Source organism: Halichoeres trimaculatus, unplaced genomic scaffold, assembly GCF_033239565.1.
Source record: "Halichoeres trimaculatus isolate MK-OKI-2021-1 unplaced genomic scaffold, fHalTri1.1 fHalTri1_scaffold_23, whole genome shotgun sequence".
Lineage (NCBI taxonomy): Eukaryota > Metazoa > Chordata > Actinopteri > Labriformes > Labridae > Halichoeres > Halichoeres trimaculatus.
This window is the reverse complement of record NW_027437201.1, coordinates 195,732-216,827: the sequence shown is the minus strand read 5'-3', so window position 1 is coordinate 216,827 and position 21,096 is coordinate 195,732. Positions and strand designations below refer to the sequence as shown.

Here is a 21,096-nt window from a genome sequence, read left to right as displayed (position 1 = left end):
TATGTGGTATCTTTGCAGTAAGGTTTTGCATCCTTTGTCCTTTGACTTGCATTTCCATGCATATCGTGTCAAAGTAGACAGTGAGCGGATTTTGCTAAAACCTGGAGACGAAAAGGACCATACATCACTTGACACATACACTGTTGATGATAATTTGTATGTTGGGTTAAGATGTTCTTTATAAATGTTTGTGCGCATTTTTATATGTGTATATGTAATAGAGACAACTGGTTCCTCTTCAACCTGCTAATAAGCTAGTAACACATTGTCAGGCTTCAGTTCTATTCCATACAGGGAAGTTTTTACAAAATTCCAGTAATGAAATGCCAAACAAAAGGAAATTTTTTCATGTTCAATTCATTTTGATGAATAAATATATTTTTGTGAATTTACGGGTTTGTTTTTGTCTCTTCAAGGTACAAATTGCCTTGTCGCTCCAGCTGTACCTTAGTAGGTACATAATTGGCCCCTTTTTAATTGGTACGGTTTTGTACCTGTACATAAAGGTACATATTTGTCACTAGAGGTACAAAAATGTTATTTTAAAGGTACAAACAATAAGGTACAATAATGTTCCTGTGTTCAGAGGTACAATGTTGTACTCCACTAGGGTACTGCTGGAGCGACAACTCTCCCGTACCCTTTTAGGTCCATTCCTGTTCCTCTATTTTTTAGTGTGCACCTTTAAAGGGGAAATTGATCACAGCCAAAGTTTAATGTCTTTGCATGTGAGCCTCCCTTGACAGATTGAAGCATGTTGACTTGAAAAGCCAAAGCAACTGCTGCACAATACTGCCTCCGACTGGTGAATTGCAGAAAACTACTGTCTGATCAGATAATGTGGAAAAAAAAAAAAAGATAAACCCTCACAACAGATAGCGTATGCCTGACACATTAGCATATACATTTCACATGTAAACATTAAAGAAATATCACAATTGTGACAACACAATGGTGGCGTCACACGCGCAATCCGAAAGCCTTCCTATATTCATTTAGACTAATTTTTTTTAAAGGAGAGCAGGACTCGTTTCTTTTAGTTCTTTCTAATTTCCTGGACTTTTGTTCAAGATCAGCTTTGAGCATTGTACTAAGGAGCTGAACTCTGTCATCCAAGAGTCCTCTGTCTAAGCGAAGTATTCGAATCAAGGATGGCTTGAAGAGAACCTGTGGTATCGGCAACAAGTTGATCAAGCTGAGAGGGAGCACAAGAGCTCTCTGCAAAGGTAGAGCAAGACTCTGAATACAAGGCAGCTGGAATAGCTTTCTTGAAAATGGCCACGGCTGTGTCAGACAAGTTCCTAGACAAGATATTTTTATTTGCTGGTGTCAAGTTCAAAAGCAAGAATTCAAAAGTTGTAAAGAAATCATCCATCAGAAGAGGATTCTGCAGTGAGACTTGCCAAGATGACAGGTTCTGCACCATGTGCAAGAACAAGATCCAAGGTGGGGTTAAAGCAAAGAGTAGGATGGTTCACAAACTGTATGAAAATGAAATAATCCAGTAATGACATGAAGGCAATACAAAGAATATCATCAACAACGTCCGTGTGTGTGTGTGTGTGTGTGTGTGTGTGTGTGTGTGTGTGTGTGTGTGTGTGTATGTGTGTGTGTGTGTGTGTGTGTGTGTGTGTGTGTGTGTGTGTGTGTGTGTGTGTGAGTATGGCTTGGCTGTTTAGGCATAATAAATAAACACATGTGTTTGTCCCTCAACCTCAATCAGTATACACAGCTGTGTAGTTACCATGATGATGATGATGATGTCACAATGGGTGATGATTGTCAATGGAACTTTGAAACTCCTTTGTGTCACTTGAGCTAAAGCAGGAGTATTGGGTTAGACGTGGGTCCAAAAACCCTGCATTTATGCTAAAACCCTTAGAAGAAAAATGATAACATCATGAGAATCCGGAGACTCTAATGAACACGACGATGTGTTCCCTAAGTTGGTAGAGTGAGAAATGAGGATAGACAGCAATCTAAAATTGTAGTTATGAATGGAGCTGAAAGTAAAAATAGGTCAGAACATAACATTACACGCAGATTGCAGGCACATGAGGTTTTGTCTCACATTTGGGTACTTTTTTGGCAAAAAAGTACAATCTTTTGCTAAAATACTCCCTTTGTAAGAAGCAGGAGAAGTCATGGAATGTTTCATTGTATTTTCTATAATGAAGATTTTGGAAGTTATGACAATTTGTTCAAGAAAGTTGTAACGTTCCAGCAGCAGCCTGTCTCACTCTAGCTGAAGAGGTTCCGCACTCCAAGAGTTGAGGTTTCAGGGCAAAAACTGAAAAGTTCACGTTGCTTTAAAGGCAGGGTTGGCAGTCCATCTTGCATTAGTTTGAATGTAGCATCTTGTCAGGACTCCTCCTTGCCCCTCCTCCCCCTCCCCTTGGGGCTCCTTCAAAGCAACGCCCCCGCTCACAGGCACGAGTGCCGCTGATTCGCGATTATGATTGTGAATGACTGAAAGACGGACTCGGCACATCATTTTATGTTTTGCACTACGTAGAGTCAAGTCTCAGAGGTAAGGAAACATCAAAACGTTAAAACGTAAAGCTAAAAAAACAATAAACAAACGTGGCTTTTGTTTGTACCCGCAACTGTCATGCTACAATTGTCCACTTTTACCTGTGACATGATATCAGGAGTAAAGCTATAACACAAATAGTACATGTACATTTTCTCTAGGACTTAACAAATATCACAGGTTTTTTTTTTTTTTTTGCTTGTCAGAGCCCCTATGGTGAGAGTTTATTAGACTCTGATCCGGACTACAGCCCAGAGCCAAATACCCCATCAGGTCAGAAGGGACATGCCCGAGGTCGAGTGAGAGGGGCAGTACTTAGAAGCAGGGGAACAGATCAAGAAAAGAAAGCCTCCGTCTTTATTTTCTTGCTCAGTTTAGCTGGAGGAGCGGAAACGAGCAATCGAGGTATAGTTTGCTTCTCCGCCATTCTGCAGCGCTGCTCCTTCCTTCTCAGCTCGGCCACACGCACTGAATCATGTGCACGCCAGTGAAATGTACGCGCAGGAGGCGGGCAGATTGGTTTACAAAAAAGGTGTCCCTGGAAGACGATTGGTAGGTGTTTTCCCTGTTTTACTCCTGCTGTAGATAGCAGATATTTTCCGCTCTACTTTATAAACACATCATGTATTTCTTGCCATCGGTACATACAGATCACTTTAACCAGCATAACAAAAAGTGTATCTAAATCAAACTACCAATTATACCTTTAACAGTGAAATCTCAAAATCTGTAAAAGATATGTAAAAGTTAGGTCAAACCTAAAGAGCCGAAAGATGTGTGAACGTTTTTAATCAAAAAAAGAGTATGTAAGTCAAAGTATGTTGACGTTTCAGCATCTCAAAGTAAGTGGAAATTTTGAGGGGACAGTCAAAGATTCCCATTCATTTCTTATGAGACATTTTCCGCCATTTTTTTTCAAATAACTTGGCCAAAACTTTGTGAATTAGTGATAAAAGTCATAGCACACCATTCTTGATCAAGCTGCACGTTTTGATGTATAATTTGTGAGGGTTTTCTCAAAGCCCTAGGAGGAGTAGCAAGCCAAAATTTTGTCCTGAAGATGAAGAACCTGAAAAAAAAAGAGACCAACCGAAGAGCATTAGCTTGCATTGCTGCATTCAAAGCAATCTTTTTTTGTCACAGACCATATGCTGTGAATGCATTGCAGCATTCACAGTAGTTACTGAAGATATTTCTGAAAATAATTCAAACATGGGAATGAATGATGAATGACAGGCAGGAGGCAGGTGAGGACATGCAACCACAGACAACAGAGGTCACAAATGCTGAAAAACCCACTAACTCACAAGAAGTATGAAAGAGTCCGGTAATTAATGGAAAAGGGCCAAGAGCTGCACAATAAGGAAAAAAAAAATAGCACGTTGTTTCAGTGTGAGCTATTGGAAGTGGAAGACAACAGCTAAAGATGCCAGGAAAGCAATAAGTGGATTATGCGCTAGCAGCCTGCTTCAAGAACATGTCATGAAGTATAAAAGGCCTTAGAGGTTCTGAGCACCATTTATGAAGAGCTGAAAGAAAATGACATACCTGACCACAATGTGCAATGTCTAGTTGTCACCTGTGAAGCTGTAACAAAATCAATTGTCAAAGCAGCTGAAGGAAGATGTGGTGTTAATTAAAGTGCTACTCTCACAGTTCTCATATTAAATTTGTGTTTATTGTAACCATGTGAGAATGTGTGTGTGTGCTGATGTGAAACATGGGTGATGCAGCTGCAGGCTTTGAGTTGAAGGGGGATAGAACAGAAAGTATCTTGGGAGGAGACAACAATTCTGATAAGGCAGCACGATAGTGTGTGATGTGTGTGCATTTAACCTTTCTTTGTTAGGAAAACCCTGGACAAGGCTGGGAAATGAGAGGAGACATCATTGGCTCACCCCAAAGATGACAACATTTCAGATCAGTAACTGAATGTCTAGAATAGGTGGATCTTCAACTACGTAAGGGTTCAAGGAAGAGAAAACCGGGTTCTGTACCTGAAGAAAGAGTCCGAGACTTGTATCAGGGCTGTTCGGGAGAGTTGAAGAAGAACCCAGAGCTCTGTCGCAACTGAGAACTTCGATGCGTCCTGGTCATCTTCTCTGATCAACGAACATGCTGGGAATGGTGAAAAGGTAATTTAAATAATTGAAAGTCACAGAATTAGGACTTTGCTTTAAGTGACAAATAATATCTACAGAGTACCCTCTGTGTTTGAAAAGGGGGCAGTCAGGGAACATAACTGAGCACACAGTTACAGAGTAAGGGAAAAAAGTAAAATTTTTATTTGGAGATAAATTTGAAATATGGTTTCCTTTCAGCACAAAGGCTTAAGAACAAGATAATAGGGACTTGGAGTCCATAATCAAGTCTACAGCTTCAGACAAGATAAGTATTTGCCCACACCATACATGATTCTACATATTGTCTCTATGCAAATCAGAGACCACACCAAGCAAGCCATCTGCTTGACTTGGCAACAGACAGGAAGCTACAGCAGAAGTTGCTGCAAATGAAGCCACTCTAGAAGTTCTGTTAGAGCAAGAATGCCATATTGAAGAACTTCAGAGACTCAAAACTGAAGCTGCAGAAAGACAAAAAGTGGTAGAAGCCCAAAAGAGAGAATTAGAGAGATTGGAGACAATCAAGAAACTTAACGCTGCCATGGCAAGACAGCAAGTCTATGAGCAGAGTGAATGTTCTGATAAAGACATAAATCAGCTTCTCCATCAACCTGTCATTTTTAAGGAGAGAGAAGTCGTCAAACACAAAGACAATACAGCGGATCCTGTCAGAGCCCTTACAGAATCCATCAGTGCGAGCTGCCTTCCTATCCCAGAGCCTTCAGTCTTCACTGGTGACCCGCTAAAGTTCAATGAGTGGAGAGTTTCCTTTCAGACTCTTATCGATAGGAAAAATATTTCAGCTGAAGAAAAGATCTCTGAAAGTATGTAAGTGGAGCCGCCAAGGAGCCCATAGAGAGCTACTTCTTGCTAGGCACAGAGTCAGCCTACCATGCAGCATGGACTATCCTTAAAGAGAGATATGGCAATCAATTTCTCATAGCAAAGGCCTTCAGACAAGCTCGATGGATGGCCAAAGGTAACTTTGAAGGGCAGTGTTGAACTTCAAGAACTTGCTGACTTCCTTCGCAGTTGTAAACCGCCATGTCTCAGATTAAAGGTCTTGAAGTACTTATTGAGTGCAGTGAGAATAAGCAAATCCTCATTAAACTTCCAGACTGGTTGTCCTCAAGATCTAACAGGAGGGTCATAGAAGTCCAAGAAAAGGATTGCATGTTTCTCAGCTTCAGTGAGTTTTTCCAGTCTCTTACATGCAAAGTCAAAATTACTTGAAACCCAATAACTTCCCTCCATTTTAAAGCCAATTGAGGGTGAGAAGATGAAAGCTTTAAAGATCAGAGGAGCTGGAGCAAAGGTGCTGGCAACAAATTTAGATGAGAAACCCGTTGCCACAAGTTGAGTGTTTTGTGAGAAGAAAGGTCATAATCTACACAAGTGTCACAAATTCATGAATAAAATAATCTCTGAAAGAGTAAAGTTTGTGCAGGAGAAAAGGCTGCGCTTTGGATGCCTTAAGTCTGGATATTGCTCCAAAGACTGTGGAAACAGACAAATCTGCAGTAAGTGTGAGGAAAAAACATCCAACTTGTCTCCATGATGATCACTCCAAAGAAAAAAAGAGGTCAAAGAGACCCGAAAGAGTGAACAACACTAACATAAAGACAGGACCTAAAGACAGATGGACATGTGCATGTGCACAAGAAAACAGAAAAAAACAACAAATGAGGCAACATCCAATCGAGTTATTAAGGGTGTCAGAGGCATACATACATGAGCAATTATTCCTGTGTGGGTTTCAACTCTGAGTGAACCAGAAAGTGAAGTTCTTGTGTACACACTCCTTAAAAGACAGAGCGACACAACCATAGGCTGTATATAGAGTGGACAGCGTGGCTCCGCCATTTATCATTGTATGGTTTTGACAGTGGGGAACCTTCAGGAACTTCTAGGCCTTCAGAGAAGGCCTTAAAAAATCTGGACCAAAAAATATACGTATCATATATCTATATAAATATATATAATTTCTCATTTAGTTGAATAAAATACATTTAATACACCATGTAAGTTTTGAAATTAAGTGTACTGCAAAGTTCACTTCAGCAATGAAAGGGTTACTGTCTTGAAACACGTTATTTCTATCGGAGCCCGGTTTGCTGGCTCATTAAGTGGTTAGGACTTCACGAAGGCCAGGCTGTGTTTTGGTTTGGAGAGAGACAGGACAATTGACCAATCACGATTTGATTTTTTGGGGGGCGGGACAAAAACAGAAGAGTATAGGCCTTCGTGAAGTCCGAACAGTGGGCAGAGCGGTGAGAGCGGTGAGAGGAATGGCAGAAGACGAGAGCGAAGTTGTGGCTAGCTTGTTAGCATTTTTTCAGCGTGTGCGAGTAAAAATTTCATCTGGTCGTGCGAGTGCTTATGTCTTAATACTCCATCTATCACGGGCACTGTGTAAGACATTGTGGTTTGAATTCTCCCTCTCTTTCACTGGCTCAGTCAGTTTCCTCCATCTGAACTCTCCCCTGTTCTAGAGAGTGCTGTCGCGTCCATGTGCATCACACACCGAAGACAGACAGAACTTCACAACGACACAAGTTTCACTATTTTAGAGTCAGCCTTCTAACTATATGATTCCCGCCGCTCTAGACTCTCCTGATTGAAGAGGATGCTGCGTTAGAGCAGAGCTACGTTAGTTTAACTCACAACATGTCATGTCAACACCAAAAAAAAAAGTTAGAACAAAGCTAAGGCTCTGATCAACTCTCCATCAAGTGCAGCACCCTTATCTGTCTCTGTCTCCGAGGTCTCCTGCAGCGTCTTTGGATCAAACCAACTAAGAGGGAGGGGGTGGATGGTTTTTGAGTTTTCGATATAACGCCCAAGTACAGGACTTGATTCACTTTTAAAAAAATATTAGCGATCACAGGAGGATACTTAAAGTTGGGGGACAATCAGGAGAAATCACAAGCCAGGAGAACAGCCAGAGAAGGGGTTTAAAAAATGGGAGACTCCCTCCATATTCAGGAGTGTTGGCAGCCTGCCAGTACTCTCGATGGGTAAAAGTAACGAGTTTATGTATGACACAGATTGACAAAGATAAAAACTAAAGACATTTTCTTCATCATTTTAGGTTATTCTAGTAAGTTTTGTAAACTCACTTAATAATGTTAGTCATTGATTTATGTAAAGCCTCTTATTTATTTTTATTTTATTTATTCAATGAAAATGTTTTTTGTTAACTACTTTTTTCCGCGATGATTTCTTTTCTGGGCTGTGAGGGCTGAGGTGAAGGCCCAGCTGTAGTACTCACGGTTCGCCACTGGGTTTTGAAGCCAAAATACCACCGTCTCAGGCGCCGCCATCGTAGCAGTTTGGAGCCAGATTCTGCACAGTAGTAGGGGCGTCGGTGGCGCAGTTTTGGATAGTGCGCTTGGTCAGTGATCAGAAGGTTGCAAGTTCAAGCCCAGCTATGGGCGACACATGGCTATGTATCCTTGCGCAAGACACTGAACCCCAAGTTCAGTTCTCCCACTGCTGCGTCAGTGGTGTGTAAATGGGCAGGAAAGGGCATGAATGTGTTAGGTATACTGGTTGATAACTAACAAAGCTATTCTGTACTATCAGTGACTGAATGTGAGAGCGAATGGGTAAGTGTGACTTGCGGTGTAAAGCAGCTTTGAGTCGTCCATGACTAGAAAAGTGCTATATAAGCTCAAGTCTATTTATCATTTACCATTTACAGTAGAAACGATGAGGGATTCTGGGAGAATATGAGGGGAGCTGGGTGACAAAAATAATATATATTTTTTTTCTTTCGAGAGTCTAATCACTTCCTGACTCTACCTCCCAACAGATTTTACAATTCCCGATACACACGATAATAGCAGCTGTCAATCATCGCCAAACGTTACACAAAGCCTCGTTTTTAACCTTGAATAACTAATGAAAACAAAACTTTTCAGAAAAAAGAGGACTTGGATACAAGACAGCCAAACAATATCTTCAAATCACCACAACAATCGAACGTGAGAAACATTTCTACGAGGTGTAATAATTTTTTTTTAAGTTTGACCACAGCCCATCTGGAATGGCTGTGATTTTGGTCTGCTAATTGGCTATGACTGTCCCCAGGCTCTCAACTAGGCGAGTTGTGTCAGGCAAAGAAAATCAGCCCTTTGCACAGAAAACTGACACTGGCTGGAGTGTTGTCGGCTATGGAAAACATGTCTCAACTATGGAGATGAGATCGGAGTTAGTCATCAGGTTATTGTAAAGTAAGTGACACCAGGTCTCCAGTCCTCCTTTGTTCTCCCAAGTGAAGTGCATTATGTCATATCTGTATAGTTTTATTCTTGGCTGCACATTATGTCATGCTTTTATTTTGAAACCACTAACCCTTGTCTCTGTTTTAGATGTGTTCCTGTCTGCCCTGCCCTGTTTGGTCACACCTGCTCCCTGATTGTTCCTCCCCACCTGTTTCCCATTACCCTCATTACCTCTTGTATTTAACCTTATGTCTCTCACTAGCCACATATACATGGACCCAAATATTCCGCTTGCATTCAGTTTATTTGCTCAAACAGAAAGAATTTAACCTTTGTATACACCTCATTCAGAAAGAAAAGTGCCAATCTGAATGGACATTTAATCGGTTTCACAGGGGTGGAATATTCCTTTCCCCAAACCGATTGAGGTATCATGTATCCACTCAAATGGAAAGTTGTCAGGGTGCGTTCTTTCAGCGCATGCTCAGATATGACGTAAGATGCAACTAGAGACGTTCCTCAATTCTAAAAATGGCGGCGAGCAGTCAGCACTGGAGAAAAGTTTGTTTTTGGTCCAAACTTTGAAGAACTGAACATAATTTCAAGACTGGATGGATACGGTGAAAAAAAAAACCTGTTGTCCTCCATCTTTGATAAATTACGTGATGTTTACATTTTTCTGCGCATGCCCCATTGAGTTTTCTTTTTGATTACAGCGGAGCATGTAGACCAGAGATTGGAATATTCCTTTCCATGTATACTATTGTTTTCGGAAAAGTCATTCAGAAAGATTCCATTCGGAAAGACGAAAAATTCCTCATGCAAACGTGGCTACTGTCTTGTTGCCAGTTCATCGCACTTCTCAGTCTTCGTCCCAGCCTTCTTTCACAGCCATAGTTATTGTCTTGCCGTGTACCGAATCCTGCCTGCCTTTTTGAATCTCGCTTTTTATCTCACGTCTGTCTGTACCTCTGCCAGATTTCTACCAGCAGTAAAATAAATACAAATAATTATGTGGCTCATGTATGGTTGACAGAGGTGAATCCTGGCACTAAATCAAGGTGACCATATTTTGATTTCCAAAAAGAGGACAACGGCACTGGCCTCGAGGCACAAATTCAGACAGGCTTCTTATATTCTTAATATTTTCACTGCCCCGTGGTTACTCCCGTCTGTGGAAACACCACAGTACCGGATTTTTTTGAGTGTTTCATGAGTGACTTCAACAGAATGGGGGGCTATTACACCTAGAGATGGGTACCGAATCAGGTACTTCAAAAGGTACCGACCGAATTCTGTCAAAAGTACCGAGTACCGATTCATGTAAAATCAAAAGGTACCACGTTTGGGTACCTGAACACATCCTTGTGACTGTGAGGTAGTGAAAGAATAGTCGATTTTCCATGATGGACATGAACACAGCATTGCAAGGGTATATACTGAAGGATATATATTTTAAATTGAAAAAAAAATATATAATATTGTTAGAGAAATTGATATTTTTTACCACATAACTACAAAAAAGTACCGAAAATTTGTAGCGTTGAGCACTGGTACCGATTGCCAGGTACCGGGCATCGGTGCCAGCACTCCTAAACTTTTTAGCAAGGTCAGAGCCAGGAAATGTCTTTTTTTAGCAAGGCACTGGTGCAATCCATGGACCTGTAGCTGTTGTGGTGTTTTACAGTATGAAATGCCATTGTCATGTCATGATTTTCGGTGTCCATGTGAGCTTTGAGATCTCCAGCACCTTTATTGGACACTGAGACATACATGCCAGCTTTGCACACGGTTCACTCCGCCTCCCACTTGTCCCGATCGGGAGGGTATGCCGGAAATTTTTTTTTGCAGTTCATCTGTGAAGCTGCATACGCTTAGGCATCTTCCGTGCAATACAGCTCCGCTGTCTAAACAGCCCCGTCTTCTCCGCTCTCCGTCTATGTCTCTCTCTCTCCTTCTCTCTGATCCTCTCACTCTCTATGTGTGTGTGCACGCTCAGAGCAGACCTGCCCACAAGGCAGCCTCTCGGTAAGTGATGCGCATAATAGTATTGTCTGCAAGCGCCGGTCAATTTACGGACGCACGTAATGGTCCTATGAAAATCAGTGAACACCGGACATTTTCGTGAATTTATTAAACCCGCCCGGACACCCCGGACAGGACGTAAAAAGTGGACATATGTCTGGGCAAAAGAGGACGCTTGGTCACCCTAACTAAATTATAAAAATAATAATAATTATTACAACAATAACATAGTAAATTTATATGGAGCACAACAAAGTTTTTAAACTTTTAAACTTTAAATTTATATTTCAAAATGAAAATACAACAGTACAAAAATATGCAATCACTCAAATGCTATTGTGGGTGTGTGTGCGAAATACTACTGTGAACAGTACACATATCAACAGTACAAAAGTGTACAGTACAACACAGTTAACTAGAACTGGGTTTAGTGAAATGTTATTGAAATGTAGTTTCAATTCAGTCTGCCTTAACTGCCAGCTTCAGCTCTCTTTCCCTCAGCATTTTGTTGCCGTTGTCGTCTTCCTCCATCTCTAGCACCAGCCAACTGAAGGACTTTAACCATCAGGACCTCCACCTCCTTGTTTGAGACTGTGGCTGTTACAGGGTTTCGTCTAACAGCTTCTTCAGAACAGAGAATAGTTGGGTCATTTTGTAGCGAAACGTGACCGCGGTGAGCGAAGGTCCGTTTCTCAATGGATTTGTCATCTAGGAGGGCTAAAAAACAAATTTAGCCGGGGTGTATTTTTTGAAATGGTGGGGAAAATTTTTCAGAGGCCATGATCCAAAATGGCTGTCATGGTAATGATCTCTTTAAAGGCTCAACCTACAATGATGGACAATACATGTTTTCAGACCATAATTTTGTTGAGAAATACATATTTCAGGGTTACATAATGATTTGACCTTATTTGAACCTTCAAATTCAAGATGGCTGCAACTTTTGGTGTTTTTTTAGGGTATTTTGGGGGAGTTTTTGCTGTTTTTGGGGCATATTTTTTTCAGTATTGTTACAGAGTCTCTATAGGGTTATAATGGAAGCTCTGCTCATGATGAGTTGAATAATATGCAGTTAAAGTTCACAGAAATAACATCTGTTGTCAATGAAGTAGATGTTTATGTGTAAACAACCATTGTTGATTGACCATTTCCCATTAAAAAGGACTATGCAGAAATGACTTTTCAGGTCTATATCACAATATTTTTGGCTTTATTAAATTCTTTTGCAGTTTCAGACCAATAGAAATAAATAGATTCCTTTATTTCGCTCCCATTTAAATGAATGGAGATTTATCATCACCATGGAAACCACTGGAGCAAAGACACATGTGTGATGTCACAAGGAAAACGCAGGCTGTTTTCAAATTTACCTACTACATACTGTGTATGAAAGTAGTGTGTAGTAGGCACTGCATACTGCATACCACACTTGAATGTAGTTTGTACTTTTACTGTTCTGTTAAGTTTATCATGTAGTGAAGCGGAAAAAGGATTTTTTTAAAAAAAAAATTATATGATTTATTTTTCAAACTTAATTTTGATTGTACAAAACAAACTATGAGTAGCTGACATGTTGACATTTCAGTTATTAATCTGTAAAAATATTGCCAGAAGCAGCATTTTGTATGAAACAGCCAGTTGTGGAGAATACTTATTATTTCGGAGAGGAATTACTTATTTCGTAATGGAGTACGCTGGCCTATTAGGGTCACTTAAAAGCAAAAAACACATCAAGGATAATATCACACACACAATTCAGTATTAAGGATGAGGTGAAGCGGGTAAATTTAGGGTGGTGGAAATATAGAGGTAAAATACCGAATGTAACAGTAAAATGTCAAACTATACTTGGCAGTGGTTTACACTATTAATGCTGCAGTCTGGCCGTTACAAACTGTTAATAGAAAAACAACAACAGACCTTTTCAGAATCAGAATCAGAATCGCCTTTATTCGCCAAGTATTTTCAAGAATACAAGGTATTGGACTCCGGTTTAAACTGCATTCTCTCAGTACAATTGTTGTGAATAGAAAGACCCTAAGAGAAACACTGAATATTACAAAATGTCAAAAAAAAAAAAAAATAGAGCTTAAGTAGTAGAGAAAAATTATAATTATTACAATATTAGATAAAGAACTTTGTACAGAGTAGAAAAAAAATAAATACACAATTTGAGTTAAAAAAGTTTTTAGAAGTTATCACACACTATTGCGGGTTGAAAACGTAAAGATAACAAGTAGAGACTCTTATATTTGTATATTTTTCTGCTCTGATTGTTAAAGCCTCGCTCTCAGTCATTTTCAATTCAGGTGCTTTGCCTGCAACAGTAGGCGAAGCAGACTGGTCTAATGTATACTGTGAATTGTTTCCCGAATCAGTTCGTCATCTGGGTATTTTTTTTGCATACTGCAACTTTGCTTTTGTTTGTATACTGTATACTATATGCTACATTTTGGGGAAATCAGTAGGCACTGCTAGTATAGAAGGTGAATTCAAAAATGGCTGCAGTGTTCTCCTGCTTGTTTACATGAAAAAAACTATGATGATTGGAAGGGACATTCCTTTTCCCTTGTGATATCATTATTTCTTCAAGCAAAAGTTCTCAGGTCTCAGCATCTCAACATTCAGTCATTTGCACCTTGTCGTGGTAAGGAAGCTTGAGTACCTCAGTGAACCTTAAGAGCTATGCCAGCTGGAGGAAACTCCAAGCAGGTTTTAATGTGTAATAACCTGTAAAAAGGTCTGCTGTTGTTTTTCCATTAACGGTTTGTAACGGCCAGACTGCGGCATTATTAGTGTAAACCACTGCCAAGTATAGTATGACATTTTACTGTTACGTTCTGTATTTCACCTCTACATTTCCACCACCTTAAATTTTCCTGCTTCACCTCATCCTTAATACTGAATTGTGTGTGTGATGTTTATCCTTGATGTTTTTTTTTCTTTTAAGTGACCCTAATAGGCCGCTGTGCACCATCACGAAATGATAATTAATTACTCTCCAAAATAAAAAGTATTTTCCACAACTGGCTGTTTCATATAAAATGCTGCTTCTGGCAATATTTTTACAGATGAATAACTAAAATGTCAACATGTCAGCTACTCATAGTTTGTTTGGTGCAATCAAAATTAAGTTTAAAAAATAAATCGTATAAAAATTTTTTTTACAAAATCCTTTTTCCGCTTCACTACATAATAAACCTAACAGAACAGTCAAAGTACAAACTACATTCAAGTGTAGTAGGCAGTATGCAGTGCCTACTACATACTACTTTCATACACAGTATGTAGTAGGTAAATTTGAAAACAGCCTGCGTTTTCCTTGTGACATCACACATATGTCTTTGCGCCACTGGTTTCCATGGTGATGATAAATCTCCATTCATTTAAATGGGAGCGAAATAAAGGAATCTATTCATTTCTATTGGTCTGAAACTGCAAAAGAATTTAATAAAGCCAAAAATATTGTGATATAGACCTGAAAAATCATTTCTGCAAAGTCCTTTTTAATGGGAAATGGTCAATCAACAAGGGTTGTTTACACATAAACATCTACTTCATTGACAACAGATGTTATTTCTGTAAACTTTAACTGCATATTATTCAACTCATCATGAGCAGAGCTTCCATTATAACCCTATAGAGACTCTGTAACAATACTGAAAAAAATATGCCCCAAAAACTCCCCCAAAATACCCTAAAAAAACACCAAAAGTTGCAGCCATCTTGAATTTGAAGGTTCAAATAAGGTCAAATCATTATGTTACCCTGAAATATGTATTTCTCAACAAAATTATGGTCTGAAAACATGTATTGTCCATCATTGTAGGTTGAGCCTTTAAAGAGATCATTACCATGACAGCCATTTTGGATCATGGCCTCTGAAAAATTTTCCCCACCATTTCAAAAAATACACCCTGGCTAAATTTGTTTTTTAGCCCTCCTAGATGACAAATCCATTGAGAAACGGACCTTCGCTCACCGCGGTCACGTTTTTCTCCAAAATGACCCAACTAGAATGTTAGAAAGAACAGTGTTAGTATAGCTTTTGATATAATGTAATGCCCTGCAAATTTTCGAACTCACATAAAGTGAGTATACAGAAAGAAATATAATTTTTTTAAATTCCGATTTCTTACCAATAATGATGGTCTTCAAAAGTCAGTGCTGGAGGGGGATTTTGTTATTTACTCCCCTCCAGTTCATCTGCTTGGCAACATGGTTCGATATTGTGGTCTTCATTATTCTCTACACTGTGTCTTTTAGATTGAATCCCCCAATCAATCCCAGGTAGGAAATCTAAACATATATATGTATAAATCAATAAGTATGTATTGATAAAATGACAAAGTCACACTATCACTGATGGAAAAAGACTTCCCCCACCATGACCCCCGGGGCACCCACCCTCAGTCAAAAGGGAAAAGACTGAAAAATCATGCACTAAAACTATAGCGTTCGCAGCTAATATCTATGGACTGGTGCTGTGTTAGCAGCGCAGTGATGTTGTACTGCTGTTTTTATATTATAAACCACATTTATTACAGTCAGACATTGGAGTTAAAGTTTAATCAAGTGCTTTCATCCAAAAAGCAGCAGGCTTTGCTCTACTTTACTGACTTAAAGGCCCTCAACAAACTTCTATGCAATTTGTAAATGGTAAATGGACTTGAGCTTATATAGAATAGTGGGGCATCCCGGCCCTCACCCCTCAACAGAGGCACCCACCCCCCCTGGAAGTTCAGTCAATTTTATTTTCCATATAGCGCCGGATCATAGCCGAAGTATTTTAGAGTTCCCTCTCTCATAAATCAGTTATATACCTTGTTTAATCAAACAGACTAAATAGCCATTTGTTTTTTTAACTAATTTTCATGATGGAATGTCGTTTTTACACCGTTTGGTTCACATTTCTCCTCACTGAACTTCACTGTGCACAAAAGCACATGATCTTTAGAGCAAATTCCGCTCCAACATGTTCACAGACACAGAAACATGTGCACGCATCAACACAATCAGATAATTAGCCTAGTCCTTATAGCAAAGAGAGAAAAAATATATCTGCTAACGCTCACTGTGTAGATGCAACCCTCAGTCTATATATATATATATATATATATATATATATATATATATATATATATATATATATATATATATAGTAACATGAACACTAAATTTGTATAACACAAACTGTGATGCTGTTAAATCTCTAAAATGTTGATTGACTGGCTCAAGTCATCATGTTGTCAGGAAAGTAAAGTTGTTCTCTCAGCGTGTCCGCGCGCGTTTGTGTGCGCTTGTGCGTCCGGTGGACTGCGGGTCAACAAAGCCTGCTCTATGCCGCCTAAAGAGGAAATGGCGTCAATCCGCCATTGCTGCTCAATGCTTCTTCTTCCTCTCTTTCTCTCTCCCTCTCTCTCGCTCTCTCTCTCTCGCTCTCTCTCTCGCTCTCTCTCTCACACACACACACACACACACACACACACATAAGGGCGCGCGCATGACGTAGGCACTGCAAGAACACATTGAGCTCTTCCGGTCGTGTCTCCTTACAGGTTTATTTGTTTTTGTTTTTAAGTTAACAAAAACGTAGATCCAGTAGGGAAATGTGGGTCGGCACTAGTTTTGTGCTGGAGTCATAGTCCGTATTCCTCCGCTTGTGTGTTTGAGTGTGTTGGAGCAGAAGGACCCGGATGGAGTGTCATGGCCGCCATGGCTGTGTTCCTCAGAGAGGAGGAGGAAGAAGAAGAAGAAGACTGAAGAGCTGTATGTGTGTATGTGAGTGTGTGAGAGATAATGTGTGTGTTAGTGTGTGATGAAGACTAACCTTTACAGAGCTGAGTGTGTATGAGCTCCAGCTTTGATGTCCACAGCTAACCGGAGAAGCAACTTGTTCACACTTCAGGTGAGAATTTACTTTAACTTTGAGCGTGTTTCCTTCATCACGGTGTGGGAAACACGCTCATTAAACTACACACACACACACACACACACACACACACACACACACACACACACAGAGAGAGAGAGAGAGAGAGAGAGAGAGAGAGAAAGAGATAGAGGGAGCATGAACAGAACCAGAGCTTTTTTTATAGATATATATAAACTGTCGGACGGCAGTTCAACAGGACCAAATCCGAGTTTGATTTAACTCTCGTTACTTTGAGTGTGTGTGAGGCGTTTACTGACACCGTGTTTAAACTTCACACACACGGCTTTCAGGATGGAGAGTTGTGGACACCAACTCTACTCTTCATTGTGCCTGAACGTGTCGGGCTGTTAGTCCCATTAATGACCCGGTGTGTGTCCAGTGTTAACTGTGCTTAGGAACGGCCGTTAGCGTCCTCTTGGCTTTTTTTCTGTGCGAGTCCTCTCTGCTAACTTTCCCTCAGCAACCTCATGTGTTTGTGTATGTGTTCTCTGCAGCTGTTTACCTGTGCAGGTGTTAGCTCCATGCTTACTTCAGAGGTCATTCAGTCTTGGTGTGTTTACTGTCACCCAACCCTGCCTGCTTTAGATTAACATAATATTTAGGTTTCTACAATTACACTTGATCAGGAATTAGTATAAAATTAAACACTGTTTTATTTACTATAAGTGAATTAAATGATGTAAATTAGGTTTTATCCTTGGAGCAAATCTTGCTTTATGAAGTTACCGTCGATCAAACATGAAATTATGACAGCCATTTCTTCCTCCAACATGTCCTCTGCTGTGAAGACAGCAGACAGAGCAGTCTGTGAAACACACTGTCCCTGGTAATGAATATGGGTGGTTGACGTGACACTCCATTTTTGTGTCCTTTGTGACAAATATATATAATAATTTGTAATACTTAATTAAAACCCTATTTTTTCTATACAGTATAAAGTTCCAAAATAAGTACAATTGTAGTTTATGAGCTTTAAAATTCAAATATGAAAATATTTTGTTGTAAACATGACATTTGTCCACCGGTGTGACTGTCGGGAGTAACATTCCTCCTCTCAAAAGCACTGTTAAAAATATGTCTAAATACCACGAAATATCTGAATACATATTACAGTAGTGTTAACTTAGTGAAACTGAAGGTTACAAGTCTTAAGGTGATCATTTAGAAAAATTATGACACGTAACATTTTGTTCTCAAAACTTGTGTCCACCTGGTGTGACCCCATTCTGTAGATATAAAACAGTCATTAATTTGGGCACCCTTTTAGTGAGAGGGGTCCTGCCTAATCCAGGAAGTACAATAGACATCACTGGAGCACATAAACTACAGACAAGATGAGTTCTGTCTCAGATATTCTCATAATTTTACTATTTCCATGCATTGTCAGATTTGGGCTCCGTGGTGTTGTCCTTTGGTGTGACGCAATTTAAGTATTGATCCAAAAAATTTTAAAAATGTATATTGATTGACTACTGAAAACAATGTAAACTTTACACTGCTAGCCAGGATTGAAGATTGTCTCTCATATAATTAGCCCACAAACTGTCCTTGATCTTGAAAATGTCCACCGGTGTGACACAAGATATAGGACAGTTTGTGGGCAGTTTGTGACAGGTTCTATGACGGAGTTCAAACAACACTCAACATAGGGTAACTTTAGGTCATTTGCACAGATTAATCTTAAAATAGTCTCAATTTTTTTTCAGTTCTGGATTAAACAAAGCCAATCACAAGAGGGTGGATAAGAGCTACTCCAGGACCAGCCAAGTTGAAGTTCATATTAATCCCGTAAAGAGGCAGATTTAACTTTAGCTTAGTACCCTAAGTTCCCCTTACTTTGTGAAAGGGAGCACACAAATGGTTTGGGAGCATTTGGAATATCTAAATGAAAACCAATATCTGCTGCAGGGGTCAGCCAGCCAGACACTTGTGAATCGGAGTAATCTATTGAATCAGTTTAATGATTCTTCTTCTACAAAAAAAATTGAGCTTGAAGTTAAAACTTTATTTAAATAGTTTGTTAATGACTTTGAAAATCAAAAAAAATATCATTTTGTTCGGGCATACAGCGCTTTTTGTCCAATGGTGTGACGGAATGTCCTGTGGTGTGACAAATTGAAATATGAGTGGAAAAGGCACTTTAATGCACACATTCATGTAAAAAGTTCTGAATAGCTTAATAATGATAATATCACTATGCACACATGAGGATGAATTGAAGATTAATTATAATGAATATAACCCAACCAATTCGGTGAAATCCCTGCCTTTACGTTGTATGATAGGGTAAAAACATAATTTAATTTTTTTTTTGGTTACTTTTTATGTGGAAATATAATCAGTGCAAATTGATAAGGATTGTGCATATTTGTCTTGTCTGGCAAATAATCTCTGAATTAAATATCAATACAAAAAAGCTTGTCACAGCGGTGGACAACTTTTAGGACTACAATGCAAAAAAGGGTAAAAAAAAATCTAAAATAAATAAGGAATTGGTAATGAACACATTCAATTTTGAGTGACTCACATATAGAGCAATACAATTATGTGTCACTTGACATATATTTTGGAAATCAATTTTTTCCCACTTTGGATTTGACTAAACGTCACTCACCCATATAAAGCATTATAGAAGAAACCAATGGGGTGATAAAGATAAATAATGAGGTCTTAATAATTTTTTAAGGTGTAATTATTCCTCTCTTAGTGCAGTCAAAATGATGTGTATATAACATGTCCCATATGTTAGTCTCTAGCCCTCTACTGTGTATGTATTTAAACTATAGTCCGTATAAAACATTGCCACCGTCTTTGGGACGTCACCTGTTTGTTTCTGAAGCAGAGTTCTGAAGCCCATCTTTAACAGGAGGGTACAATAGAAATGCTGAACTCAGGCTAGCTGTTTTTTTGTTGTTGTTTTTTTTGGGTAAGGATGAGGTTAAGAGGCAGGCCTTCAGTCTATTCACAAAACTTTTATATTTAAGGGGGAAAAAACATTTTAAAAAGTTCATCCCTGCTCAGTGTGTGCTGATAGGGAAAAGATCTAGGGAAAATATGGGTATACCCTGTTTTCAAAAAGATGACAATACCACATGTTTTTAGTACCAATACTCCAAGGCAAATCTTTTTAAACCAGGGACATTTTGACTTATCTTATTTTCTTACTTTCTTACTTATCTTACTTTCGTTGCTAGGCGCTACCCAAGTAGCTGCCTGTTGCAGCAGCTCTCTCGTCTTTTTCCGTTTCTTGTAATTTTTTTGTCTCTTTTTCGTAATCTTTGTATTGGGAGTGGATCATCACTTTGTATGGTTCATTGTCGGTCACGGACACCAAACTTTTTGTGGCTTCGGCGATATTTTTTACTACTTTTCTCCTGTGTTTGTCTGGAGATCCTACATGTAACCATGGCTGCATTGTTTACATGCAAAATTAGCTGTTAGCAGCCTGTAGCATGTCAATGCTAACTAGTGTAGGGCTTGATGATTTCCCTCGAGCTGAGGAGGAGGAGGTGAGGACGACGTGCTGGTTCTCGGATGTGAGCTGGGAGGTGACGACGTGGACCTGTCCTTCCATCCATCGTTGTTGGGAACGTGGGATCTAGCCCCGGGGGATGGACGAGCTAGCTGTGCTAACCCAGCGGCATCGTGCTGTTCACGGACGTGGCTGACGGAGCTGACATCGGAAGCCGGCCCCACATTGGAGGAGCTTCGTCTGCTGTGAGCAGACAGGATCCAGGAGACAGAGACTGAACAGACTGCTGGGGAGGCTCAGTCCTGGACCCTGTGGAGGTGGAGACTGGCTGGGCCGGAGAGTGGTGGACGAGTGGTGGACGGGATGTCGTCATCTAATTTCTTATGGACTTTTTTTGCACTTTCTATACTCTTTCTTACTTTTGTTTTCTTAAATGCTGCGGTGACTCCTGAATTTCCCCTCGGGGATAAATAAAGTATTTTCTATTCTATTCTATTCTATTCTATTTTGAGTCAGGCAACTTGTGAGCCTGCAGCCAATGAGCTGGGGCCTTTTCTCTCTGGAGTGGATGGAGACTATCTCCCTTTCCAAAGCATGTGCGTTGTTGTGAAGTTGGACGTTAAGCCAGTATTACACGCGTTTATCATTTGAGCTCTGCTCTGTCTGTTTTTGGTCCGATACAGCTATGTATGTGGATCTCAATTATTTGATCTCACGCCGATTCGCTCACTGTCTGACTTATTCAGCTGCATGTAAATGTACTGACTGTGTTACAGACAAAG

The 21,096-nt window shown here is 39.7% G+C and overlaps 1 protein-coding gene and 1 long non-coding RNA gene across 2 annotated transcripts in view; one reads left to right on the top strand and one right to left on the bottom strand.

The window, feature by feature from the left end:
• Positions 1-3,468: 3,468 nt before the first annotated feature.
• On the bottom strand, positions 3,469-16,875 carry LOC141785123 (uncharacterized). Its single transcript, XR_012597504.1, has 4 exons — positions 16,738-16,875; positions 4,531-4,651; positions 4,082-4,120; positions 3,469-3,602 (listed from the first exon to the last, which is right to left on the bottom strand). It is a non-coding gene; the product is annotated as an uncharacterized LOC141785123 (long non-coding RNA).
• LOC141785121 (zinc finger protein 518A) overlaps positions 16,400-21,096 on the top strand; it is a 30,202-nt gene continuing 25,505 nt past the window's right edge. Inside the window, exon 1 of the mRNA XM_074663273.1 lies at positions 16,400-16,815. The gene's annotated coding sequence lies outside the window, so the exon portion shown is untranslated. The remainder of the gene's footprint in view (positions 16,816-21,096) is intronic.